This window comes from Rhineura floridana, chromosome 1, assembly GCF_030035675.1.
Source record: "Rhineura floridana isolate rRhiFlo1 chromosome 1, rRhiFlo1.hap2, whole genome shotgun sequence".
In the NCBI taxonomy this organism is placed as follows: domain Eukaryota; kingdom Metazoa; phylum Chordata; class Lepidosauria; order Squamata; family Rhineuridae; genus Rhineura; species Rhineura floridana.
The window spans coordinates 60,965,695-60,992,224 of record NC_084480.1 but is presented as its reverse complement, the minus strand read 5'-3'; the positions used below and the strand labels follow the sequence as shown (position 1 = coordinate 60,992,224).

Sequence of the window (26,530 nt, the reverse complement as noted above, 5' to 3'; positions counted from 1 at the left end):
AATAGCTTGCAGCTGAGTAGGTAACTGGTTTCCTTTGACAAGTACTGTGTTTGAGGTGAAAAAGCCGTATCTGTGATGATTGATCTGTGGTTTATTTTAATTGTGTGGATATATTTTTATAATTGGTTTTGTACTTGTAAACCACTTAGAAGCCATTTTGACAAGTAAGCAGTATATAGATAAATAAATAAATGATGATGATGCCCATTTCTCGCATGCAAGTCATTGATGTTACAGCAGTAATCAAGTCATTTATTTAAATGCATAATCCTCCAACTGCAAAGTCTTGGGGGGGGGAAACAGCGTTCAAGTTATTGGGGGGAGGTAGGGGGCTGTTAACAAAATCCACAAACTTCACCCTCGACTCCTCCCAAATTTAACCAAATCATACCCCCTAGACTTATAGAAGAAGAATCTATGGGGGAGCATTACAAAGGTAAGTGATCAGGCCAACTTTGCCTTGGTCCTGTAATTCAAGCTCTGAATGTGGCTGGATCTGGATAGATTGCCTGGGTGAGGAAAGCAATGCAGAGCTGGAGACCAGACTGCTATCCTTGCTCTGACACATAGCTGGAGAGACACCGTGAGGAGAGATCTAGGCAAGGGGGATCATGGGCAAGGTAAAGGGGACAAAGAATGCCTTCCTGAACCTTCTTTAAAAAATAGCTAAGGTAAGGTAACGCATCCCAAAAAGTAGATAGGCCTCTTGTAATTTGAGCAGTGGGGTGCAACCTATGTTTTATTGCACTTGTGACAGTGAAACCAATTAGCTGAGTCAGCGAAACCAATTGGCACAGAAAGTTCGCAAATGCTTCAAGTGCCCAAGGAACAAAGCTGTCAGAAGATCTGGAAGTCTGACTAGCCAGTGGGATGGAGAAGAGATGCGCCAGTTCAACTGAGATTGAAACCTTGCCACAGATCCTAAGGACAGGAACAGGTTCATGGGTCAAGCTGAGGAGTGGAGAGTGGGTAGGGAGGTTAGGGAGCCAAGGAGGCACAGGGCTGCTGGGTTAAGAATCTGGACCATTAAAGAGGCTGCATTTTCTACCTATGCACAACTGTCTTTAGGTGTGTTTGTGTATGGTCCATTGGGCATAGCTTTTCCCTGCTGTGCCCCTGCCCCTCCATGTTGTGATAGAACAGCATCCCCCACTCCTCTCTCTCATCCTCTTGCTCCTCTGGCCTATCAAATTCTTCTACTGATAGATGCATTGATGAGAAAGCAGAGCCTCCTTGAAAGAAGGGGGGATGTAGTGGTGGTGCTGATGGAGGAACTGGAAGTGATGGCACCACCAACAGCTGATGAAGAGCAGGAATGAGGAAGCAATGCTAGACTGTGGGGAGCTGCCCAACCATTCCACCTGTTGTTCTAGGCTTGCTGCATTGTTACCCTACAGAGGAAGAAGCTTAAGGGAGTGGGGGCTGAATTTCACCTTTTGATTGAAACTAACAAGAGAACTCTTTAGTTGCAAGGTTCTGTTCTAGAATTTTTAAAGATATATCAGAAAATACCCACTTACCCCATTAAAACAGTGACTATATCACTAATCCTCCCTCTCCTTGTTTCACCCTTATCTTCTACACAGCCCTACAACTAGTCTAAGTAGAAAGGTTTTTGAGCTGATTCAAAAGTTCTGAATGAGAATGTAGAATATATTTCTTTTAGCACCACATCACAATTCTTAAAAGTGATTGCTTCATGCCTGAACATGCTCCCTTGTCAATTTTTTTTTGTAATTTAATGCTAAAGTTATCCAAGATTGGTTCTTTGAATGTTGTTAAATTGTGTCTCTCCTGGAATGTAAAGTGGTGTCCTTTGTTTCCTGGGGGAGGGGTTGCCTAGATAGTATACTGAAGCCTTAGTGCAGGACTGGGGTCTCTTCCAGCCTGTTAAATAACACACATCTTGATTTATAGGCACAAAATTTGTGGGGAAGTAATACAACATCAACTGTGAATCGAGCATTCAGTATGATTTGTTTGTGGGGAGGTAATACTATACCACCCCAAACATTTCCAGTGCATTTCCCCCTCACTTTCCTTACTGCAAAAAGTCCAGGGTTTTTTTTATAAAGTGGGTTTGTTGCATGAGAGTTTAAATCTGTTTTAATTGTGTAACCTCCATTTGCTGGTAGTGACAGTCTGGAAGCAGCTTGGGTCTTTTTTTTACACTTAGTTTGGAAAACCTTAGAAGGTTCCAGAAAGCTGACAAACAAGGGCTTGGAACTTTTTTGAAAATAAAGGTGGTAACAATACAGGGTAACAGTGGTGACTTTCCCCCCCGGTTTGTTTCTCTTTCGTCAGACTGATACAGCCATTAATACTAAAAGAAGATTTCCTTCCTTTTCCTAGGCACTTGAATTATGGTGTTTCATGTTCATCATAACAACCACAGTAAATTAAAAATGGATGCCGCAACACACGTTGGAATGTGGAAAACAAACAGGGGTCAAAATCAGCTGACCCAAGGTATGAAATATTCAATTAAAAAAACCAAGGGGCTGGGGGGAGGGAAGCACAGGACTGCCTGAGGCCAAGATCTCTGGATAGCAAAGCCAATAAGATATTAAAACCACCCCATATTACTTTGTTTTCTGTCTCCTGAACAAATAAATATTGAAAATATGTTTATCTGTTCTGTTTTAGCAGTGAAAACAGTTTCCAGAATGTATATATTAAGAGAGGATGTATAGTTATTTCACAGCACTCAAGGCCAGGCAAATGTGACTGTTGGGGGGAGGGAGGGAGGGAGGAAGAGAGATGTGGGACAGATACTTGAGGAGAAACAGGCTTTAGTAACAGGGGGTCTTGCCTGGGCCATGGTGTACCATGTCCCACATGCTGATTACTTGAACAGACCTTCTGCCAAGATAAATTTTCCTTGGACTCCAGTACTTATAGGATGTACTTGCCTTGCCAACACAGCAGTTTCTTCCCCACACAAACAATTCTGCTTTTGCTAGTCAGGATATAAACAGAAAGAATGCTTGGTTAATTATTTGTATAAAGGCAAAGATAGCTGAAATCTGGAAATTGTGTAAGGGATGGATGGCTTTTCTCTGGTGCATCTGCATGAGTAGTCATATGTAGATCTGCACCATCCAAAGCCTAGGAGCCACATAGCATCCCCAACCTTCTGCCAGCAATGAGATTAAAACCAGAGCAAGTTAAGAACTAGAGTTCCAAGGCTTGCACGCTCACGTATGCATGCCTAAGAGGAAATCCCAATGTTTGTAGCATTTGAGATCATCAGCAAGTCAGAAAGCTTTTATTCCAAACAGTGGTAAAACACTAGACCCTCCATGAAGAATAGCCTGGCACCAGCTCTTTGCAGATAGAATTTCAGGATGTTTAGCCAGAATGTGTTTCATTTATATGAAACTGTGCTGCCTAAGGTGAGCATGATCTCAACCAGCATGTCTATTTTGTTTGTTTTACTTTATATATACTGCAAATTAAAAAATCTTATTGAAGTGCTGTACATAATTAAACCAGTATAACATAATGAAATCAGATTTAAAACCATAAAATGAGATAAACATAAGAACTGGGCCATAATGCTGGTACTACTAATAAAACATCCTGTTCCCACTATTTGTGTCTATGTGGCAGCAGTAATGTCTTGTCTAGTGATTAGAAAGGAAAATGTGGCATGCTTGGAGTTTGAAGTCTATGGGTATGAAGATTCTCCAGGGGCTTGCTCTCCAGAGGCTAGAATTTTCAGGACTGTGAAGCAGTTCTGATCGTTTTTTGCTTTTTTTAAAAAAAATCTGCCAACTGTGCCTTCATTTTAGAGTGCTTATTTGATTTAGTTTTTCCAGCTTTTTTTGAAAAAATAAATTTTCTGTAAGCACCTTAGATGTTGTATAGTGGAAAGGCAGGATATAAATGCTTCCATAAATAAATGTTTGCATTCTTGTTTCCAAGCTCACACTTTTGATCTTCAATCACTCGTAGATGGAATATAAGAACCATTGACCATAGAACAGGTGTGGGGAATTTTGGTCCTCCACATGTTGCTGAATTACAACTCCCATAATCTCTGGCCATTGGCTATGCCTTTGAGAGATGGTGGGAATTGTACTTCAGCAACATCTGGAGAACCAAAAGTTCCCCACTACTGCCATAGAAGCAGTAACAATGTGGTGTAGAAGACTTCTTGCCAATGTGCAAGTTCCTGTAGGGTAATTGCCCCCATTTGGATCATATGATGGTTCAATAAAGATACACCCAAAGATATCCAGACCTCTACTTTGATAATATCACTCCTTCTAATAGTGGACTCAGATGGTGATGAGTGCATCCAAACAGAGCCATTGACAAATGAGTGGGAAGTATTAACATGCTTGGGGGAACCCCAAAGCTTGCATAAGTAAAAACAAACAAAAATTAAAAAAGCCCCAAAGCTAAGACGACAAACCTGCAAACAGTCCAACAAGTATTGGACATGCTCATTAGCTACAGAATATAGACTGATAGCTGGAAGAGGAAAAATGAAATTGTGAGGTTGGGGAGCGGGAAAGTGAGCATTGTTTGGAAGTGAGCATTGTTTGGCCAAGAAGTGGCCAAGTTTGCTGACGACACTAAATTGTTCAGGGTTGTTAAAACAAAAAGGGATTGTGAAGAGCTCCAAAAAGATCTCTCCAAACGGAGTGAATGGGCGGAAGAATGGCAAATGCAATTCAATATAAACAAGTGTAAAATTATGCATATTGGAGCAAAAAATCTTAATTTCACATATACGCTCATGGGGTCTGAACTGGCAGTGACCGACCAGGAGAGAGACCTCGGGGTTGTAGTGGACAGCACGATGAAAATGTCGACCCAGTGTGCGGCAGCTGTGAAAAAGGCAAATTCCATGCTAGCGATAATTAGGAAAGGTATTGAAAATAAAACAGCCGATATCATAATGCCGTTGTATAAATCTATGCTGCGGCCGCATTTGGAATACTGTGTACAGTTCTGGTCGCCTCATCTCAAAAAGGATATTATAGAGTTGGAAAAGGTTCAGAATGATCAAGGGGATGGAGCGACTCCCTTACGAGGAAAGGTTGCAGCATTTGGGACTTTTTAGTTTAGAGAAAAGGCAGGTCAGAGGAGACATGATAGAAGTGTATAAAATTATGCATGGCATTGAGAAAGTGGATAGAGAAAAGTTCTTCTCCCTCTCTCATAATACTAGAACTCGTGGACATTCAAAGAAGCTGAATGTTGGAAGATTCAGGACAGACAAAAGGAAGTACTTCTTTACTCAGCGCATAGTTAAACTATGGAATTACAAGATGCAGTAATCGCCACCAGCTTGGACGGCTTTAAAAGAAGATTAGACAAATTCATGGAGGACAGGGCTATCAATGGCTACTAGCCGTGATGGCTGTGCTGTGCCACCCTAGTCAGAGGCAGCATGCTTCTGAAAACCAGTTGCCGGAAGCCTCAGGAGGGGAGAGTGTTCTTGCACTCGGGTCCTGCTTGCGGGCTTCCCCCAGGCACCTGGTTGGCCACTGTGAGAACCTGATGCTGGACTAGATGGGCCACTGGCCTGATCCAGCAGGCTCTTCTTATGTTCTTATGTTCTTATGTTCTTATGGAGGGAACAGCTGGAACTCTGAATAGGAGTTCTTTAGGAGAGAGGATGCACTACAATATTTTGTTGCAGGTATCAATAATTTATTGATATACCGCCCCATAGCTGAAGCTCTCTGGGTGGTTTACAGCAATTAAAAACATTAAAAACAAATATACAAAGCTTAAAACACAAAAAACAATTTAAAAACACAATTTAATTTAAACAAAATTTTTTTTTAAAATTATTCTCTTCTAACCTTTAAAACCTGGTTATCTAGTGGCCTAACAAAAATACATAGTAACTGTAATACAGCCTGGCAAAGAGGTCCGTGTCAAGTGAAGCTTTTGTTATATGCCTTCAAGTTGATTTCAACTTATGGAGATCCTATGAATCAGCGACCTCCAATAGCATGTTATAAACCACCCTGTTTAGATCTTGTAAGTTCAGGTCTGTGGCTTCCTTTATGGAATCAATCCATCTCTTGTTTGGTCTTCCTCTTTTTCTACTCCCTTCTATTTTTCTCAGTATTATTGTCTTTTCTAGTGAATCATGTCTTCTCATTATGTGTCCAAAGGATGATAACCTCAGTTTCATCATTTTAGCTTTGAGTGATAGTTCTGGTTTAATTTGGTCTAACATCCAATTATTTGTCTTTTTTGTGGTCCATGGTATGCGCAAAGCTCTCCTCCAACACCACATTTCAACTGTTGATTTTTCTCTTATCCACTTTTTCACTGTCCAACTTTCACATCTATACATAGAGATCAGGAATATCATGGTCTGAATGATCCTGACTTTAGTGTTCAGTGATACATCTTTGCATTTGAGGACCTTTTCTAGTTCTCTCATAGCTACCCTCTCCAGTCCTAGCCTTCTTCTAATTTCTTGACTATTGTTTCCATTTTGGTTAATGACTGTGCCAAGGTATTGATAATCCTTGACAAGTTCAATGTCCTCATTGTCAACTTAAAAGTTACATAAATCTTCTGTTGTCATTACTGTAGTCTTCTTGACGTTCAACTGTAGTCCTGTTTTTGTGTGCTTTCCTCTTTAACTTTGAACAGCATTTGTTTCAAATCAGCACTGGTTTCTGCTAGTAGTATGGTATCATCTGCATATCTTAAATTATTGATATTTCTCCCTCCAATTTTCACACCTCCTTCATCTTGGTCCAATCCCACTTTCCATATGATATGTTCTGTGTACAGTTTAAACAAATAGGGTGATAAAATACACCCGTCTCACACCTTTTCCGATGGGGAACCAATCGGTTTCTCCATATTCTGTCCTTACAGTAGCCTCTTGTGCAGAGTATAGGTTGCGCATCAGGACAATCAGATGCTGTGACACCCCCATTTCTTTTAAAGCATTCCATAGTTTTTCATGATCTACACAATCAAAGGCTTTGCTGTAATCTATAAAGCACAGGGTGATCTCCTTTTGAAATTCCTTGCTCCGTTCCATTATCCAATGTATGTTTGCAATATGATCTCTGGTGCCTCTTCCCTTTCTAAATCCAGCTTGGACGTCTGGCATTTCTCGCTCCATATATGGTAAGAGCCTTTGTTGTAGAATCTTGACCATTACTTTACTTGTATGGGATATTAAGGCAATAATTCGATAATTACTGCATTCCCTGGGATCCCCTTTCTTTGGAATTGGGATGTATATTGAACACTTCCAGTCTGTGGGCCATTGTTTAGTTTTCCATATTGCTTGACAATTTTTTGTCAAAATTTGGATAGATTCAGTCTCAGTAGCTTGTAGCAACTTTACTGGTATGCCATCTGTTCCTGGCGACTTGTTTCTTCCAAGTATTTTAAGAGCAGCTTTCACTTCACATTCTAAAATTTCTGATTCTTCATCATACGGTTCCTCTGTGAATGTCATCCTGGCATCTCTTTTATAGAGTTCTTCAGTGCATTGCTTCCATCTTCCTTTTCCTTTATCTCGGTCAGACAGTGTGTGTTCCCCTGTTGACGAATAATGAATAATAATGATGAATAACATCCCTACCCTTGGTTTAAATTTTTTAAGAGTTCTTCAGTGTATTGCTTCCACCTTCCTTTTATTTCAGTCAGTGTGTCCCCCTGTTGATTATTCAACATCCCTACTCTTGGTTTAAATTTCCCTTTCATTTCTCTAATCTTTCGGAACAGGGCTCTTGTTCTTCCCTTTTTGTTGTCCTCTTCTATTTCTATACAATAACTATTGTAATAGTTCTCTTTGTCCCTACGTACTAGTCGCTGTATTGTTGCATTTAGGGTTCTGACTGTTTCTATCTCCTTTTGCTTTTGCTTTCCTTCTCACTTTAACCATTTTAAGAGTTTCTTCAGTCATCTGTTGAGGTCTTTCTCTCTTTTTAATTAGAGGTATTGTCTTTTTGCATTCTTCCCTGATAACGTCTCTGACTTCAATCCATAGTTCTTCTGGGTCTCTATCAACTAAGCTTAAAGTCTCAAATTTGTTCTTTATTTGATCTTTATATTCTTCTGGGATGTTACTTAAATTGTGTTTTGGCATTATGATTGCTTTGTTGTTCTTCTTTAGCTTTACTCTGATTTTCGATATTACCAGTTCATGATCTGTATCGCAGTCTGCTCCTGGTCTTGTCTTCACAGAAAGTATGGGACTTCTCTATGTTCTGCTACCAATTATATAATCAATTTGATTCCCATATTAACCATTTGGTGATGTCCACGTGTAGTCATCGTTTTGGTTGCTCAAAATATGTTTGCATTTTTAATTGAAACAATTGAATTTTAGTAATCCTGGCTTGGATACTATGTGATGTCCCTGTATTTTAATATCTGTAAATATGGTAAGTGCGGGTTTATTGAGTGATATATGGTAAGTGACTGAGTAAGAGGGGGGAGTACATGGGCTAGAATGCTGGAGAATGTTGGATGATGATTGGCTAATTGTTTGAATGGCTGAAGGTATAAATGAGAGGATGACAGTTGAGAGGGGAGTTGTTGAGGAGATCGGTTGGTTGATGAGAGGGATTTTGGAGGAGTGGGTTGGCAGAGTTCTGAGGGAGGCTTGGATTGTATTTGGCTGATATTTAGGCAATATATATGACCAGAAAAATAAAGAGTGACACTATATGAAACCATACGCTTGTTAAACATACCTTACATAATCTTGTTATTTCCTGGTGTTTATAAATAAATATTTTATTGGTTTACCAAAAGCCTGATCCTTGGCTGGGGCTTTCACAGACCAGAAGGGTGTGCAGGGTAATTACCAAGGTTGGGAAACAGTATCAATGGCGGCAGCGGTGAAGAGATAGTGTATCATCAAGTATCCAGGGCAACCCAGGGCTGTATGCTTTATTGGCACAAAGATACAGGGGGTTGTGGCCTGCAAGTGCACCCAGACACAAAGTAACAATAAGCCAGAAGGTAGACTAAGGCGAAGTCTCTAGCAGTATTGTTTACAGGGAGTGACTGGTGGTGCCACCTAGCAGTGGGATCTTGTGAGATCTGTGCTAGGGTGAGCTAAAGAAAAAATAAAAACCATGTTTCTCCCTGGTGGTAGCCACAGGTGGGAGACTGACAGGTGGTGCTAGGGGAGGAACATTACATACTATAACTGCTCATCTCATCTTAATAAGATGAAATGTACACAAACCTTTTACCTGTGCACAGTGCATTCTTTCTTTCCCTCACAACGTGCAGCAATTAAACCCAGAAGTCTCAAATTAACCATATTTTCCTATTTTATCAAAATCAGGAAATTATGGTTACCACGTTCAGAACAAGCCAGGATCTTCAAACATGGTCTGAAGTTGATTTATGATCCTGGCTTGGTCTTATTAAGGCAAGATATAATTGTCCAAACCAAGCCTGTATATGATGCCCAAGGTTTATGTATTTATCTTCATAAATATGCTTACTGTAATCTTCTAGTTGTTTATTTACATGATCCTGAGGCTGTAATTCAGAGTTGTTAGCTTGAATCAACTACTTCACTTCGAGGTTGTTTATATAAGCAGGAACACATAAATGATTTAGCCATTTCTACTTGCTTCTGTTCTGGGGCATGCTTCCTGTGAATTGTGAATAAGAGTGTGATACAGAAATAATTCTTTGGAGAAATGTTGGGTCTACTAGAAATAAAAAGGGGGCAGCAATAATAGCCAGGAAACTCTTTTAGCTATTTGTCCGAAGGATAAAGTACACTGCTATATGTACAGGACACCAGCTTGAGAAATTTGTCCATTTCAGATATAATACTGAACCAAAGCTATTGCATGGCTCTCATCCTCCACCCTGCCTCACTCTGACAAAAAGCTAAGGGAGGATCACATTTTTACCTACATTTAAGCAGAAATGCTAGCCACCATGGCAAAGAGGGGTGATGCAAGCACTCTCCTACCCACTTCAGCCAGAATGCCTCATTCTGGGGAATAACCCCATGGCCCTTTCTCAGAGAGAGGCAGGTGGAAGGCAGAGAACCAGCTACTGCTAAGACAATGGCAAACCGGGGAAAAAAGTAAGCAGGTGAGGAGAAACAGGAGGCAGGAAGGACAGGTGGTCTTATGCTGGCTCTGCTCCCCTCCTGACATAAGTGTGAGGAGATGGAAACATCTGCTTTGTATTTTAAATTGACTGGAATTTATTACTGTTATTACCTTGGAAGAAATTCTGGTTAGTTTAAACTCTGGTTTCTTGAAACCAGCCAGCATTAATCCTGGTTCATAAGCCACTGTTCCAACTGTGGCTTATTACTTAAACCACAATTTGAACTAACCAGAGTTAGTTCAGATGTGATATAACAATAAAGTCTGGTATAAAACAGAAAGTTCTGTTCGCAGCTACATTGGATGAAAGGTGAGAGGGGCACACCAGCTGAAGGTTCACATCTATTCCTTTACATAGTGCTAAACTATGGTTTACTATGATATCCAAATGGGCAACTGCTATATATATTAAGGAGGACCCTGAACCTATCATTAGAATTGTTTGATTCTATCCTTCATGAGACTGGGAGCTTCAGGAGAAGTAAAAGCAGACCACGCTGCATCCTAAGAGGGGTAGACCAAGTTAATATTTTTGCCCTGCAGTTTTCTGCTTTTTTAAAAAAAGTGCTTCACCTATGGCTTACGATATCACTATTTCTAAGGTGAAACAGAAGAGACAAAATCACTGATTATTCAGGCTGTTTTCTCTGTTTTGGAGGAACCCAAACACACTCGGAGATGGACTTGGTAATTAGTTGTTTTATTTATTTATTATTTGATTTATATCCTGCCTTTCCTCCCAGCAGGAACCCATTTTATGGTAATGATGTCTAGTAAAAAATGTTTGTGTGTGTATTAGCAGTGAAAGAGGAAAAACAGAATTATCCTTGGGGGCAGTTGTGATATTAAGGAAACATTTTTTCACATTTCGGGTTATATGCAATGTTAGTAATACTCAGACCAGACCCATTAAAATTAATAACTTTGTTCCATGAATTTCAATGGGTCTACTCTGAGTAAAACTTAATTGGATACTACCCTTTCTAATGCTAATTTCCAAGTATATAGTGGACTTTCCTTGCCACATTTTAACATATGGCATAAAATGGGATTGGAATGCAGAGAAAATTTATTCAGGGTAAACCAGGGTAAAGTTGCAATAAGATGCTATGTGCCAGTTCATGTTATCATTTATTATTACTTTATATGGAGCTTGCTTAAAGTGTATTTGGCCCAGAACATAGGATGTAGAATATACTACATGGATTCTCTTCATATTTTTTAGGACAAGGATTTATACCAAAGCATTTTTTTAAAAGGGAGAGGCCGTAGGTCAGTGGTAGAGCATGCGTTTTGCATGCAGAAGGTCTCAAATTCAGTCCCTGACATCTCCAGCTAGGATTGGGAAGAATCCCTGTCTGGAACCCCAGAGAAATGCTGCCAGTCAGTGTAGAGAATTCTGAGCTAGTTAATATAACTAACTTAATATGACTCAATGTAAGGCTGCTTTCTCCATTCAGTTAAACTGTATGCTATTTACAAATTAACACAATTAATTCTGTCTGTTATAAACAATTAAAACAGACAGAAACCAAAGTTTAAGAAGTTGGTCCATGCATTTGTTTTGGATAGGAAATCATTTTAAAAGTTTATAGTCTATCTTATATTGCAGGTGCATAAATGTATTGGTGCTTGTATAGAAGGTTATTAACATTCCTTGTGCAAGCAGCACAACTGTTAGTGTTAAGGTTTCGGTAATATAAATTTGAATTCATATCGTTGTTTACAAACAGCACTTCCATATCCCCACAGATAGTAAAGGGGCAACTTCCAGCACATTGGTCTGAATCTAATGCTGGCCATGCTGGAATCCAACTTTAGACACATGGACTTCTACTTATGCAATGGAACTTTACCTTTCTTTCCCCCTATAGCTCCCAACCTTCAAGGTCTGCTCTGGAGGGTTGGGGAACCCTCTAGGGCAGTTTCTGGGGTACAGAAGGGAAGGAAGAAAGAAGAGAAGGTGAAATCCTGTTGCATGATTGGAAGTCCACTTGTGTAATGCTGGATTCTTCCTTTACTTACCAGGCAATCATATTTTTTTATTTTTATATAAAATGAAAAGCATTTCTTAAGAGCATCCCCTTCAAGCTGATAAAAATAATATAATGTGTGAAAGCCTTTTTCTTTAGTATATTTTTCATATGAATAATTCTCATATTTTATACTAGGGTCAAATCTTGAAAATGGGCCAGCCTTCTGGCCAGTACTAGGAGCAATATTAGAAGCTTTTCCTAATTGGTTAACTGTGCATTTTTGTAACCAATGTCTGCAGCTTAATAAGGATATCTCCTTGCGGCACCTGTCAAGAAATGTGGCTTTACCTTTAATCATTTTTGCTTCTAGTATCTGCAAAAAGAAAGCAAAATCTGGCATTCTCTTTGCTGAAGGGGATACATACCATAGTTGGTGTTCTTTTGGAGTAATAAGACTTCACAACCAAAGAGCAGAAGATGTATGTCAGATGGCTCTCCAATAACATTAAGGCAGCTGATATATGGGATATTGAAGGCAGATTAAGTTGTTAATGTATATTAGTATATTCTTAATTTCCTTTTAATTGAAAAAGACATATTGACTTTAATTAGAACCATTTCACAGGAACTGTCAATTAGCACATGTCAAACTAGTTAATTCAGAACAGAATTCTTTTAATTAGGGTCTGCTTTTCTTTAACTGTGTGGCCAATGAAATCAGCTTCTCCTTATCAAGATTTTAAATGTCTCTAAGACATACAATACAAATGTAGTCTCTTATCTATTATTAGAAGCCCATATGGACAACATTAAAATGATGATGCTGGCATTGTTCATAAAGCACAAATTGGAGTTTCCATTATAACTGGCTTTTTTTTGGGGGGGGGAGAGGAAAATAAAGAGGGAACGCTTTAAACAAAGACTATTCTAAATATACAGATGTGTTCCACTTTGGAGATGTATAACTCTATGGGATATATGATATGCAGGTTCATATTTATATTGAATATGTCTGCTCAAACAAATGGGTTCAAACAGCCCAAGGCATGTAGAATTACCAGAACAGTGGAATAGCAAACTGAACTCCAATTAAGAAAGAAACAGTCCCAACATCTTCTTTTGGAAGATGCATACGTGTTAACTTTGATTGCATTTTATTTATTTATTTATTTGCAATATATCGATGCTGCCTCTCAAGGCATGCCCTCCCAAGGAGACGCACCCACATGATTTATTTATTTTTAAAAACACACTCATGAAAAACTAAAACAGCAGTCTGAGCCACTCTACAGGAGGGATAGCCAACATGGTGCCCTTCAAATGTTAGTGACTACAATTCCCATCATTCTTGACCTGTGGCCATTCTGGTTGGGGCTAATGGGAGTTGTAGTCCAAAACATATGGAGGGCACTGTGTTGACTACCCTGCTCTACAGGTCAGCATAATAAATAAAACAAATTAAAATAGACAGCAACAGTTTAAAATAATTAAAATAACTCAGCCTAGCATCTGAACTAAAAACAGGTCAAAACAAAAAAAGATTTTAAAAGTTAGTAAAGAAGGAAACAGATGTATATCCTTTGGGACAGAGTTCCACAAACACAGAGCCACCACCAAAAAAGCTTTGTTCCTGGTGCCCACCAAGCTAATTGATCTTGCTGGCAGGCCTGTGAGCTGAGTCTAACAGACTAATCTTAAAGCTCGGGCAGGTCCCTATGGTCATATGTGGTCCTTCAAAGAACCTGGCCCAAACCAGATTGCATGCAAAAGTTTAACAATTAATGCTACTGTGCAGAGTGAAAACCCTAATAAAGTTGTGCTGGGAAGGACTCAGTTGCATACTGCCAAGTTTAGGTTTGTGCAATTATAATGGATTAAAGCACTTTTATACAACAAAACTATTTTAAAGAGATCACACTACTTTGCAGTAAGGAAAATGATGGGAAAATGTATTAGAAAGTGTGGGATAATGATCAATTGACTGGAAGTCATAATCTCCACAGAAACAAATCTGGAGAATGCTTAATAAATAGTGGGGGTTGTATAGCCTCCACACAAAGAAATCAGAAGGCATGCTCAATAAAGAGCGGATGTCATTTAACCTCCACACAAATTTTGTGCAAACAAATCAGGATGAATGCTCACCAATCAGGTTGTCTGGAAGCGACCCAGATTTCTCAGACAGGAAGGCACTGGCAGTAGCGAAAGAAGAAAAGACAATTCCCAAACCTGTCCATATGTATCTATGTCCAGTTTGTGCTTTCAGTACCCTCTATATTATTTAGCACAGTTGGGTATTTTTTTCAGCCCAAAGGCTGCATTTCCTTGTGGGCAACCTTCTTGGGTCCACATGCCAGTGGTGTGCAGGCCATAAAGAAAGGTGGGCAGAGCACCGAAGGTGACTCTCACCTTGTACAGTAGGCAGCACTGCTACTGCTACGAAAAATCCAGACATTTATCCACACACCCCTCCCCGTCCTCCATTTAGGCAAGGATTTACCCTTGCATAATGCAGCCCCTCGTCTCATCTCCCTGTGTGCATCCTGCGCCCTTTTCAGAACTACTCCAGAGGCTGGGGGGAAACCCCAGGACAGATTTAGGGGTTGTGTGAGGGCAGCATAAATCCTTGCGCAGACAGAATGCCTTAGCTGAAAACTGCCCAATTATCGCAGTTCAAGGATAAATGGGTGCTTTAATTTTTTATACTGTAATAATGTTGACTCAAATTGTGGGTATTTGTTGTGCTGTGACCTCCCCTGGGATCACAGAACGACAAAGGGCAGGCTTAAAATTTAAGGAAACAAATAACATGTTTTAGCTAGGCAAAAGCATTCAAGAAGGGCACAGAGCTGGGCTGGTGAGGGTCATGCTCTGTGGAGTGTCCTGAGAGCTAGGCAGAGAGGCATGGAGAGCCCCATTTGAGGTCTCCCATCCCTGTCAAACAACATCAATACATAGGCAGATGTAAATAGCGTTAAACTGTTATTTTGCCATGATACTTGGTGAATTTCCCCAAAGCCATCTTTTCAGATTTTTTCTTATGCTTGCTTTCCATTTGTTGTGCGCCTTCCCCAATCTCCAAGTGGTGAGATTTCGGGGGTCCCTGCGCCCATCCAGGGTTTGGTTTCCTTTGGGAAGAAGGTCAGCGGAGACTGCGGTGTCTTTATGAAATATGGTTTATTTATTTACACACATTCCAACCTGAGCTCATTGTCAACTTTAAAGTTACATAAATCTTCTGTTGTCATTACTTTAGTCTTTTTGACGTTCAGCTGTAGTCCTGCTTTTGCGCTTTCCTCTTTAACTTTCATCAGCATTTGTTTCAAATCATTACTGTTTTTTGCTAGTAGTATGGTATCGTTTGCATATCTTAAATTATTGATAATTCTCCCTCCAATTTTCACACCTCTTTCATCTTGGTCCAATCCCACTTTCCATATGATATGTTCTGCGTATAGATTAAATGGTACCCCCATTTCTTTTAAAGCATTCCATAGTTTTTCACGATCTACACAGTCAAAGGCTTTGCTGTAATCTATAAAGCACAGGGTGATTTTCTTCTGACATTCCTTGGTCAGTTCCATTATCCAATCTATCTTTGCGATATGATATCTGGTGCCTCTTCCTTTTATAAATCCAGTTTGGACGTCTGGCATTTCTCGCTCCATATATGGTAAGAGCCTTTGTTGTAGAATCTTGAGCATTACTTTGCTTGCATGGGATATTAAGGCAATAGTTTGATAATTACTGCATTCCCTGGGATCCCCTTTCTTTGGAATTGGGATGTATATGGAAAGCTTCCAGTCTAGTTTTCCATATTTCTTGACAGATTTTTGTCAAAATTTGGACAGATTCAGTCTCAGTAGCTTGCAGCAACTCTATTGGAATGCCATCTGTTCCTGGTGATTTGTTTCTTCCAAGTATTTTAAGAGCAGCTTTCACCTCGCATTCTAAAATGTCTGGTTCTTCATCATATGGTTCCTCTGTGAATTAATCTGTCATCCTGGCATCTCTTTTATAGAGTTCTTCAGTGTATTGCTTCCATCTTCCTTTTATTTCAGTCAGTGTGTTCCCTTGTTGATTATTCAACATCCCTACTCTTGGTTTAAATTTCCCTTTCTCTAATCTTTTGGAACAGGGCTCTTGTTCTACCCTTTTTGTTGTCCTCTTCTATTTCTATACAGTAACTATTGCAATAGTTCTCTTTGTCCCTACTTACTAGTTGCTGTATTGTTGCATTTAAGGTTCTGATTGTGTTTCTATCTACTTTTGCTTTTGCTTTCCTTCTCTCTTTAACCACTTTAAGAGTTTCTTCAGTCATCCATTGAGGTCTTTCTCTCATTTTAACTAAAGGTATTGTCGTTTTGCATTCTTCCCTGATAACGTCTCTGACTTTATTCCATAGTTCTTCTGGTTCTCTGTCAACTAAGTTTAAAGCCTCAAACCTGTTCCTTATTTGATATTTATATGCTTCTGGGATGTTATTTAAATTGTATTTTGGCATTAGGATTGCTTTGTTCTTCTTCTTTAGCTTTACTCTAATTTTCAATATGACCAGTTCATGATCTGTAGCGCACTCTGCTCCTGGTCTTGTTTTCGCAGAATGTATGGAACTTCTCCATGTTCTGCTACCAATTATATAATCAATTTGATTCCTATATTGACCATTTGGTGATGTCCACGTGTACAGTCGTCTTTTCGGTTGCTCAAAAAATGTGTTTGCAAGAAACAAATGATTGGCTTCACAGAATTCAGTAAGTCTTTCTCCTGCTTCATTTCTGTCTCCTAAGCCCCATTTCCCCACAATTCCTAATTCTTCTCTGTTCCCTACTTTTGCATTCCAATCCCCCATGATTATCAGCACATCTTGCTTTGGTGTGTGATGAATTTCCTCCTGTACTTCAGCGTAAAATCTCTCAAATTCTTCTTCTTGTGCATTTGCCTTTGGAGCATAGACTTGGATTATGGTTATGTTAATAGGTTTCCCGTTTAATCTCATTGATATAACTCTCTCAGACCTTGTGTTGTAGCTCCTAATTGCTTTTGCTACATCACTTCTCACTATTAAAGCAACCCCATTTCTTCTTAATTTCTCATCTCCTGCATAAAATATTTTGTAGTTGTCTGATTGAAAATGTTCCATTCCTGTCCATTTTAATTCACTCACGCCAAGTATTGGAATGTTGATATGCTCCATTTCTTGCTTGACAATTTCTAACATTCCCTGATTCACGCTTCTCACATTCCATGTTCCTATTGTGTGCATTGTACAACTCCGGACTCTCCTTTGGCATCTGTGTGCATCAGCCTCTGGGCTTCCTTTTGGCTTTGACTCAGCTGTGTCATTAGTCACAGTGCTACTCGTACTTGTCCTTTGCTCTTCCCCAGTTGCCCCAGGTTTCCTGTTTAATCTCATTGATATAACTCGCTCAGACCTTGTGTTGTAGCTCCTAATTGCTTTTGCTACATCACTTCTCACTATTAAAGCAACCCCATTTCTTCTTAATTTCTCATCTCCTGCATAAAATATTTTGTAGTTGTCTGATTGAAAATGTTCCATTCCTGTCCATTTTAATTCACTCATGCCAAGTATTGGAATGTTGATATGCTCCATTTCTTGCTTGACAATTTCTAACATTCCCTGATTCACGCTTCTCACATTCCATGTTCCTATTGTGTGCATTGTACAACTCCGGACTCTCCTTTGGCATCTGTGTGCATCAGCCTCTGGGCTTCCTTTTGGCTTTGACTCAGCTGTGTCATTAGTCACAGTGCTACTCGTACTTGTCCTTTGCTCTTCCCCAGTTGCTCGGTGAGTGCCTTCTGACCTGGGGTCTCATCTTCCAGCACTATCTTGCATTGCATTTTGGATACTCTGTTCATAGGGTTTTCATAGTAAGAGGTATTCAGAGGTGGTTTACCATTGCCTTCCTCTGAGTTTGGATGCATCTTAGTCTAGTGTCTCAGCTTTGACCATTCTGCCTTGGGTGCCCCTGCTAGGAGTTTAGCCTCTTGGTCTAGACTCCTGACGGCATTGCTTTTAGCTTCTTCAACACTCTCAAACTCCCTCACCACATTAAGGTGTGCATCCTAAGGGGGGGCATATTTTTAAGTCCAACTAATTTAATAGCACAATTGTATACATGCTTACTCAGATATAAATCTCAGTAAATTAAATGAATTTACTCCCAGGAAAGTGGTATAGGATTATAGCCTTAGTCTTTCCCACTGAAATAAATGCAATTTAAAAATCCTAAACTTTGACCAGATTATGCTCATAATAACCCAAAATGCAGTAAGAATGGACAAGAAATCCACACTTAGTTTTCTCAAAGGAAGCTTAGTTCTACCCTTTTCCGGACCTATATCAATTTAGGATTACAGAGATTAGAGAGAGGAATGCTTATAAACTGAACTGTGGATTCCAAAGAGGATTACCTTGTAAGATATTGTATGTATCCTGGTACATTGATTAACATATTATGGGACCAGTTAACTGAAGAATAGCACTGGTATCATTTACCAAGAAGAGTATATGATAATATCCAAACCTTATGTAGGCATGTTTAAATGCTTTACATTTATAGGCTACGAATCATTCTTTAACAAGTCAGCAGTTGGGGTATTCATAATATAAAAGACCAAATGAATCTTTGATCAGGATGCTAAGCATGACACATTTTTTCAAGTGACCAAGCATTTTGGTCTAGAATTGACTTCATGTAATAGTTTGTGTGAAGTACAATAACTGATTTCCTCAAATGATGTTTGAATGAAGTGATTGAACTTTTGCTTAGTATCCTCTTAAGCTGCATAAAATGAATTATTCTGAAGCAAGAAATTTTGACAGATCACTTCTTTATCTTGGTATGTGATGCTTTTCTATCCTGGATGATAGAAAAATGGTAACTTTCATTCTCATCCTAATTGTTTACATAGAATCCATTTGAATGCAATGAGACATTTTCAGGTAAATGTGCTTAGGTCTGCTGCCATAATTATGAACATCACAACCCTATATATGTCCACTCAGAAGTAAGCATTGTTGAGTTCAATGGGCCTTACTCCAAGGTAAGTGAATATTTACAACAGAGAGCAATCCCCATCAAATTTAGGATTTATTTCTAACATGCTTAGGATTGCACTGCGTTACTTTGTTATATGATTTATTTATGATTATGTTTTCAAATGAAGTATTTTATTTAATTAATTCCATTGTCATCAACTATAAACCTTAACTTAGAAATTTAATACTTTAACATAAATTGTAATGTTTCTGCAAATGGATCTAATACATTGAACTGCAGGATTCAATGTCTCTTATGCCTTAGTTGTAAAACTTTTAATCCTAACTATGTAACATTGCTTGAACCATATTAGTTATTTTGAAAAGTGACTAACAAATCTCCAGGACTATTATGTGAAATTTTGGGAAGAGTCTCTCTCTCTCTCTCTCTCTCTCTCTCTCCCTCCCCCCTCCATTCACTCCTACTTACTCATTTGTTATATTCCAGGGCAATGGTGAACTCTGCTTTGGATTAAGATCGACTTAAGATCAGTTTCAAGACTAGCACACAGAACACTGAGGCAGCAGCAGATGGATAAAATCTGGTTCACTACAACTTTGAGTAGACATACCCAATCCATCATTTTAATAATTAGGTATTTGTATGTAACTTTCCCCAAGAGCTCAGAGATTCACATACATTGATTTAGTTATTCTTACAACTCCTCTGTAAATTAGACCTGTACCTTTTATTCCCATATTATAGACATTGGTAGATGAGAAATATGGCTTGCCTAAGACTACTCAGGAAGTTTGTTGAAGAGATGAGATTGGAACCATGGACATTCTGTTAACTACTTTAGCTGTCCAGTTGTTGTGAGCTTCCTAAATCTCTAAAGTCAAAGCAAGGTAATGCCAAACTTATAAATATATAAATACACATATAAATATATATGTGTGTATATAATTGATATGACTACATGGTCAATCTAGCATCTCCTGTTTATCCTATTGATTAAACAAGCACATTCTGTCTCAACACATGCATTTTTCTCACTGAATGATTCTAATTATTCCAAAGTAACTAGCCATTGCCATTTATGTGTACATACCTCTAATGACTGTGCAAGTAGCTCTGATTACAGTAACACTTGAGATGCACTGATAGCTCAGTGTCTTTACAGACCTTCAATTGCACTTGAATTGGAGCACAATTTTTACAATTATTTATGTGGTATCTTCCAGCTCCTTTTGCCTCCTTGAGCTTCTCTACCAATTCTAACTTTTCTACCAACTTTGGTTCATGAAAAGTTGACCCTCAAGGCATAACCATTTGAAAAATTTTGCTGAAACTCTGCAAGATGCAATGGATGTCACCCCCATATGATATCAGTTTCTTGAAGAGGCTCTTAATAAAAATTGCATTTTTGCTAAGTGATTGGCCGCATGAATCATGTACTGGCCGTGTATTGTTCATGAATCAAATTGAGAGCCATTTAAAAATGACTAGGCATTAGGGAAACCTAATAGCTTTTTAACAGATTATTTAAATGACTGGAGAGATGATTTCCAATCATTTTTATCCAAACAGCAGAGCTGCGGAAAGCTGCGGTGGAATTTTCTTTGAAAAAGAAAGCAAGTTCTCCTTTCAATTTCTTTGTTGCTGGATTTAAAGTTTTACAGGGAAAAAAGGAGGAGTTTCTCAGTTATATATTCATATTTTGGCACCTGGAGCTTAGTAGTGTAATAATTTGACCAAACCCAGATGAAAGAAATGGTGGCTTAAGGGATTCTTTCCACTCTGTGAATCATAGCCAATAAAGCAGAAAAGTACTTTCTGAACCAGCACTTCATGCAGATTGGCCAGTTCAGAGACAGGTTTTTAAGATATCTCTGGCCTAACAATCTGGTTTGTTGCCATGCATTTTGAGAGTGGTTTGACAGCATTCCAGCACCATATGTAGCTTTAATGGGAATTCTTTCATGCTGATCAGTAACTTTTCTAACACTTTGATTTATGGTATTTCAGTACTGCAAATACAGATGTTTGCATTGCACAGTGATAGTTACACTCATGGACAATTCCTTGGATTTTCTTTTTAATATTAATTCAGTTCAATTTTGTTAATGACTGCCAGGGCTTTAATTACTTCCTTAATGTTCAATGTGTTTCAGAGGAAATATTGATCACTTGCAGCCCAATCCTATGCATAATTATTTGAAGTAAGCTTCATTGAGTTCAGCGGGCATACTGCCATACAAGTATATACAGGTAACCAAAGTTTAACAATTTCCAGTTGCATGTTGTAGGAAGTGCAACATTATATGACCAAATAGACAACAGACTCCAAGACTTGGCTATCTTATCCAAATTATATCTAGTGAAGCAGGAACTTCTATTGAGCCTCAGTTCAAGTAATCCACAGGACAGTGTTCTTGAAGCAGCGCAATCCTATAAATCTGATTCAGATATATTTGTGCAAAGTTGTATCTTGTGCCTGGCAAGTACGGCAGTGTGGCCATTGCACAACACTCTCTCTAGTAATTGCTATAAAGAAAGCATTAAATTCAAGATTGCACAGGATTGAGTTTCATTATAGTAGCCAAAAGTCCTTGGGTATGCAGCATAGAGATGCTGTTGGTAAGGTATGCTGACACTTTCCCACCTCCACCCATTGTACTCATAATTATTTTATTTTTTCATTTTTTATTAATGATATTTATTAGTCGCTTTCCCCCCAAAATGAAACTCAGAGCGACTTACAAAAAAGAAAAAAAATCTCAAAAACATATACAGAATAAAGATAACAGTACAACAGCATACCAAGCAAAACTCAATACAATAAATAGAAAAAAACGATAAAAATCACAACACACAATACAACTCAAATACAGGTTTTCTGCTCCTGTCCCCAAAACTCAGAACCTACTAGTTCAACCATTGTAGCCAAGAACCCCCCCCCCAGGCTTAGGCTACAGGGAGCCCCACTTCAGGTATGTTTGGTGGCAGAAGCCACCTCAGAAACAAACAAATAGGGCACTGCCATGTTGGAGATGGAGGCAGGGCGCCTCCGTGTGCCAAGCAGGGGGTTTCAGTGGATGTAAGAAGGCCATGGGGCAACCCAGTGGGTGGCCCCCACCTGTGTGGGTCCAGAGGTGCAGCTTCAGGTGGGAGCTCTTGATGCAGATCTTCTCGCAGCCGGCATATGAGCAGGTGTAGATTGCCATCCATCTGGGAGGCCAGAAGCAGCATCCCCTCTTGGGCTTGGCTTCCAACAGCTGCAGAGAGGAGGAGGGTGGGGTGAGCAGGCCCCCCGGGGCAGAGGCCTGGGAGGGTAGGCTCTCATCGAAGAAGCCAGAGGCGCTCGGGTGTGGATGGAACTGATACTGGAGCGGGTGGGCAAAGGCCGGGTGTAAGGCGGCTGCGGTGGCTGCAGGGGCGCTCCCCAGTCCTCAGAGGCCACCAGGAGGTTGTTGGGGCTGAGCGGTGGCATCTCCGTGCCAGGGGTCTGCAGGGAGCCGGTGGCCGGCATGTAGGGTGTGGGGCTGCCCTCCTGTTTGATCCCAGGGCAGGGCTACAGTGCCAGGCCTGTCAGGGGCCCGTAGTCCATCTCCATCTCCAGCTTGATGCTCTCCGCCACGGCCTTATGCAGCCGCCCTTATGCAGCACTACTAGCAGTACTAATAATTGTTGCTGTGTAGTACTGGTTCTGGAGTTGCAATTAGCTGCAGCAGCAGAATGCCAAGAGCTGTGGCACCTGTGCCACATGGCAGGACTGTAACACAATTTCAGACAATCTGGTAATTGTGTACTGGATTTTAGGAGAAGGCCTTAAATCAAATTCTATTTTTGCATTTCTATCACCTTCACAGTGAGGAACTAGTCTGAAAGAGTTAACATCCCATTTGTCACTCTTTTCTTTGAAAATGGAAAGGAAAACATCCGTTTTAGTTAAAGAATTTCTAACAGATAGAACAAGTCTCTAGAGGTAGGTTTTCCTACTGCTAATAGCTGCTGCTCTCTTTGGGAACCTTTCCATAGTAATGGAATACCTGATTTCTTTTTTTCATGTGGTTCAGTATCATCAGCAACACTAGTTCTGCTAGAAACACTCAAGATACTTGGATTTGGCACACAGGAAGCATGTGGCATATAAATCTGCAGTGACTAAATCTAAAATTTGTCAAGAAGTTCCTTGCTATTCTGGTCATTTTGCCTTCTCCTATAGGAGTGATTGGGCAAGCAGAACTATTAGAAACATTGTATCTGAGCAGCACTACAAGTCATGCCTAGTACCTCATGGAGCATTACTCCTTTTTGAAACATGCTGTAGATTTCAGTTCATGGTACTTGTCCAAAATGCAGAAGGACTGTGTAGCTCTTTCGCTAGCTTTGTGCAGTGATCTGAGGTAGTAAAAAGATGGCTACTGCCTTAATTAGCTACAATCCAGCACAGTGTTAAATGGTCTTCAGCCGATTGGAAGAAATCATATTTGAATCTGCATTGGACTGCAGCTGTTGTTATCTATGGGAGGCTATATTGGACCTGTAGTTCCCTAATCTACACATGGATCCTTAATGTATTTCAAAAACAGTTCTTGCATAAATACTTCTGAAATTGCAATTGGGATTTAAAAAAAGCTGCTGTAACACATATTTGACTTTTGGTTCACATGATGGTCTTGGTACATTTAACCCTAAGGATTCTTACCACTCACTGTAAAGCAATGAAACAATCCCCCAAGCACAGTTTAAGGATTTCAGTTACACACAAAACATATATTTTAAGGAAGTTATAAATCACCACATGATATTTTGCGGCAACGTCATAAAAATATGCTAACATGATAACATCTAATGAGGGAAATGTTGTATGCAGATGTCTGCTTGCCTATTATCCTATAAAATGATTGTATATTTTATTTTTATGAGAAATTTTGATATAAACATTTAACTAAAAACATCCATTTTGTCAAAAAGTATAAACACAATGAGTATACTATATTCAAACACTCTTTTAAAGCATGATTTTAAATGCTTGAATAGTGGTTTTAAAATAAATGACAGTGAAGATTTCTTTTTAGCTACTCTCACTTCTGATAAGGCAAGTGATATTCTGTGATTGGAGTTGCTTCTCCTTACAAGTTGCAAAAGAGTAAGATTTTATCTGCCTTTTCTGTCCCTTTCCCAGCACTTTGGCCACCAATTTTACGTTTTTTTGTGATGTGTTGAGACTGAGAGCCCACCCACATATTCTCAAGTAAATACAAAGAGCATAGGAAAGGAAAGAGTACGCATAATTTTTGTTGTCATTGTTGTCATTGAGATTTTCATGGTGTCTATACACATTGGGCACCATTTCATTTTTATTGCGCTGCAGTGATAGGAGTGTCACATACCATTAGGTTAATACCAAGTAAGTGAAAAAGAAGTAGAAAAGCAAAACTGATTTCCCCCCTTTCTACTATTATGGTTGTTGGACATTTGTGCACGTTATGTATACAACCTTTATGGGGAGGAAGGCTCAGCACCTAATAAAAAGTCTATCTTGGTTTATTTTGGTTTGCTTCTCCATAAGCAAGCACAAGCACTTTGTATCCATGGGATGAAATTACTGCAGAGTTTATGAAGGTTTTGCAGGTCCAAGGCACATTGTGTCTGAACTCTATTCAGGCAAAATATCACAATCTATTTGAAACAGTCCAGTTGGTATGCACAGCTGTCATAGGACCAATTCTGATTATTGTATCTGCTTTCATACTGGGAAAAGTGAGAGATTACTAGACTCTTTCCAGATACTTGTATAGTCAGATGGACAAAGGTTTGCTGGAAAGTAACAGAAAAATGATTGACCGTGGTTTATATCAGAATTCCAGTATCTTTTGAAACCTTCTTTCTCTACATTTTTAAATTCTTCTCAAAGCCACAGCCCTTTTCAAACATCATTTGTTTAGGGGGATGGAGCTGGATCATGTCTACTGGACTTGCCCCTTCGTACAGCCTTTCCCAACTTATGGGTCCCCACATATATTTTGACTGCAAATGCCCATCAGCCCCAGCCAGCATGGTCAATGGTCAGGAATAATGGAAACTGTAGTCCAGCTACATCTGGGGACCCAAAGGGTGGGAAAGGGTGCCCTTAGTGCATTCTCCATAATCTCTGAACAGAGCCTACATGCATACAACTTGAACACAAACAGGCTCTGGTTGGAGGTTATGCTGAATATGTGTGGAGAAGAGAGCAGGCACAATTCTACTCCCTCTATGCATGTTCAGTCAACGTTAATATGTTGCCTAAGCAGGGGGTCATGTCCCCATGACTTTATTGTAAACCTTTATTGCAACTTTGAATACCTGGAACACTGAACATCCCCTGAACTGACAATGTGGAATATCCATGCTACGAAAAGCAAGCAGATGTGACCTAGATTAATATCCTAGCATCTGTGCTGGGATTTTCAGATGGAGAAATCCATCACCACATAAAAAATGGAAACCATACAATGTACTACAGCTGGGTGGGGAGTGAAACTGGTGGTTAGACCAGTGCCCTGCCAGGCTCTTGCTGCAGGGTAGAAGTGAGGGCAAACAGTGGAAACGATGGTAGGAAAATAAACTATGGCGGCTCCAAGGCTGATGTAGTTTTCATTCCTGGATTGGGGATCTGAAGGATCCAGTGCCATCCCAATCCCCTGACATGCCTGGTTTGGGGAATTCTCTTCAGGTTTAGCTTCAAATTTAAGCTCTCTGTCTTTTAAAACTGTTTGTTATTAATTAATTAATATTTATTTATTTAAAATATTTATATCCGGCTCTCCATCTGACAACAGACTTCTGACTCTTAAGAGGAAATAAACACACAATAAATTTAAGATTAAGAAAAAAGAATTACAAAGGCAGTGATCATAAGAAGAGCCCTGCTGCATCAGACCAAAGGCCTACAGTATCTAGTCCAGCATTCTGTTTTTACAGTGGCGAACCAGATGCCTATGGGCAATTTGCAAGCAGGGCATGAACAGAATAGTATTCTCCTGTCCAGAGATCTGGGTCCGGTCACTGCCTGGCTGAGAGACTCCCCAAGAATCCCATATATGCTGCCTTGAGTTCTGTGAAAGAAGGAGGACTATAAATGTACTAAATAAATAAAGTATTATTAGGTATAAAGTATTATTAGATGGGTACATCTGCCTAAATGTTATAGGTGAGGGAGAAGAATTCACTTTGGAACAACAAGCAGCAACCTGTGTTGAATATCACCTCTAGTTCTGCCCTCAATATGCTAGTGGAAGGATCATGTATAAGAGAAGTAAGAGAGAGGGCAGTAAGATGAAAAAGCTTTCCCCCTCCCTTTTCCTTCATGTGCACACTCGCCTCTCTCCCTACCCTGAGACCTAAAATACTTGACATTTGCTGAAGAGCTATAATCAGTAGTGGATGACATGTGGGGACTTCCTTG

At 39.6% G+C, this 26,530-nt stretch overlaps 1 long non-coding RNA gene across 2 annotated transcripts in view; it reads left to right on the top strand.

Moving 5' to 3' along the window:
• Nucleotides 1-26,530, top strand: part of LOC133382740 (uncharacterized) — a 101,674-nt gene that overhangs the window by 14,116 nt on the left and 61,028 nt on the right. For both annotated transcript variants that reach the window (XR_009762082.1, XR_009762081.1), the window contains exons 8-11: nt 2,353-2,469; nt 19,582-19,729; nt 19,840-19,982; nt 21,249-21,345. This is a non-coding gene — a long non-coding RNA (uncharacterized LOC133382740). The remainder of the gene's footprint in view (nt 1-2,352; nt 2,470-19,581; nt 19,730-19,839; nt 19,983-21,248; nt 21,346-26,530) is intronic.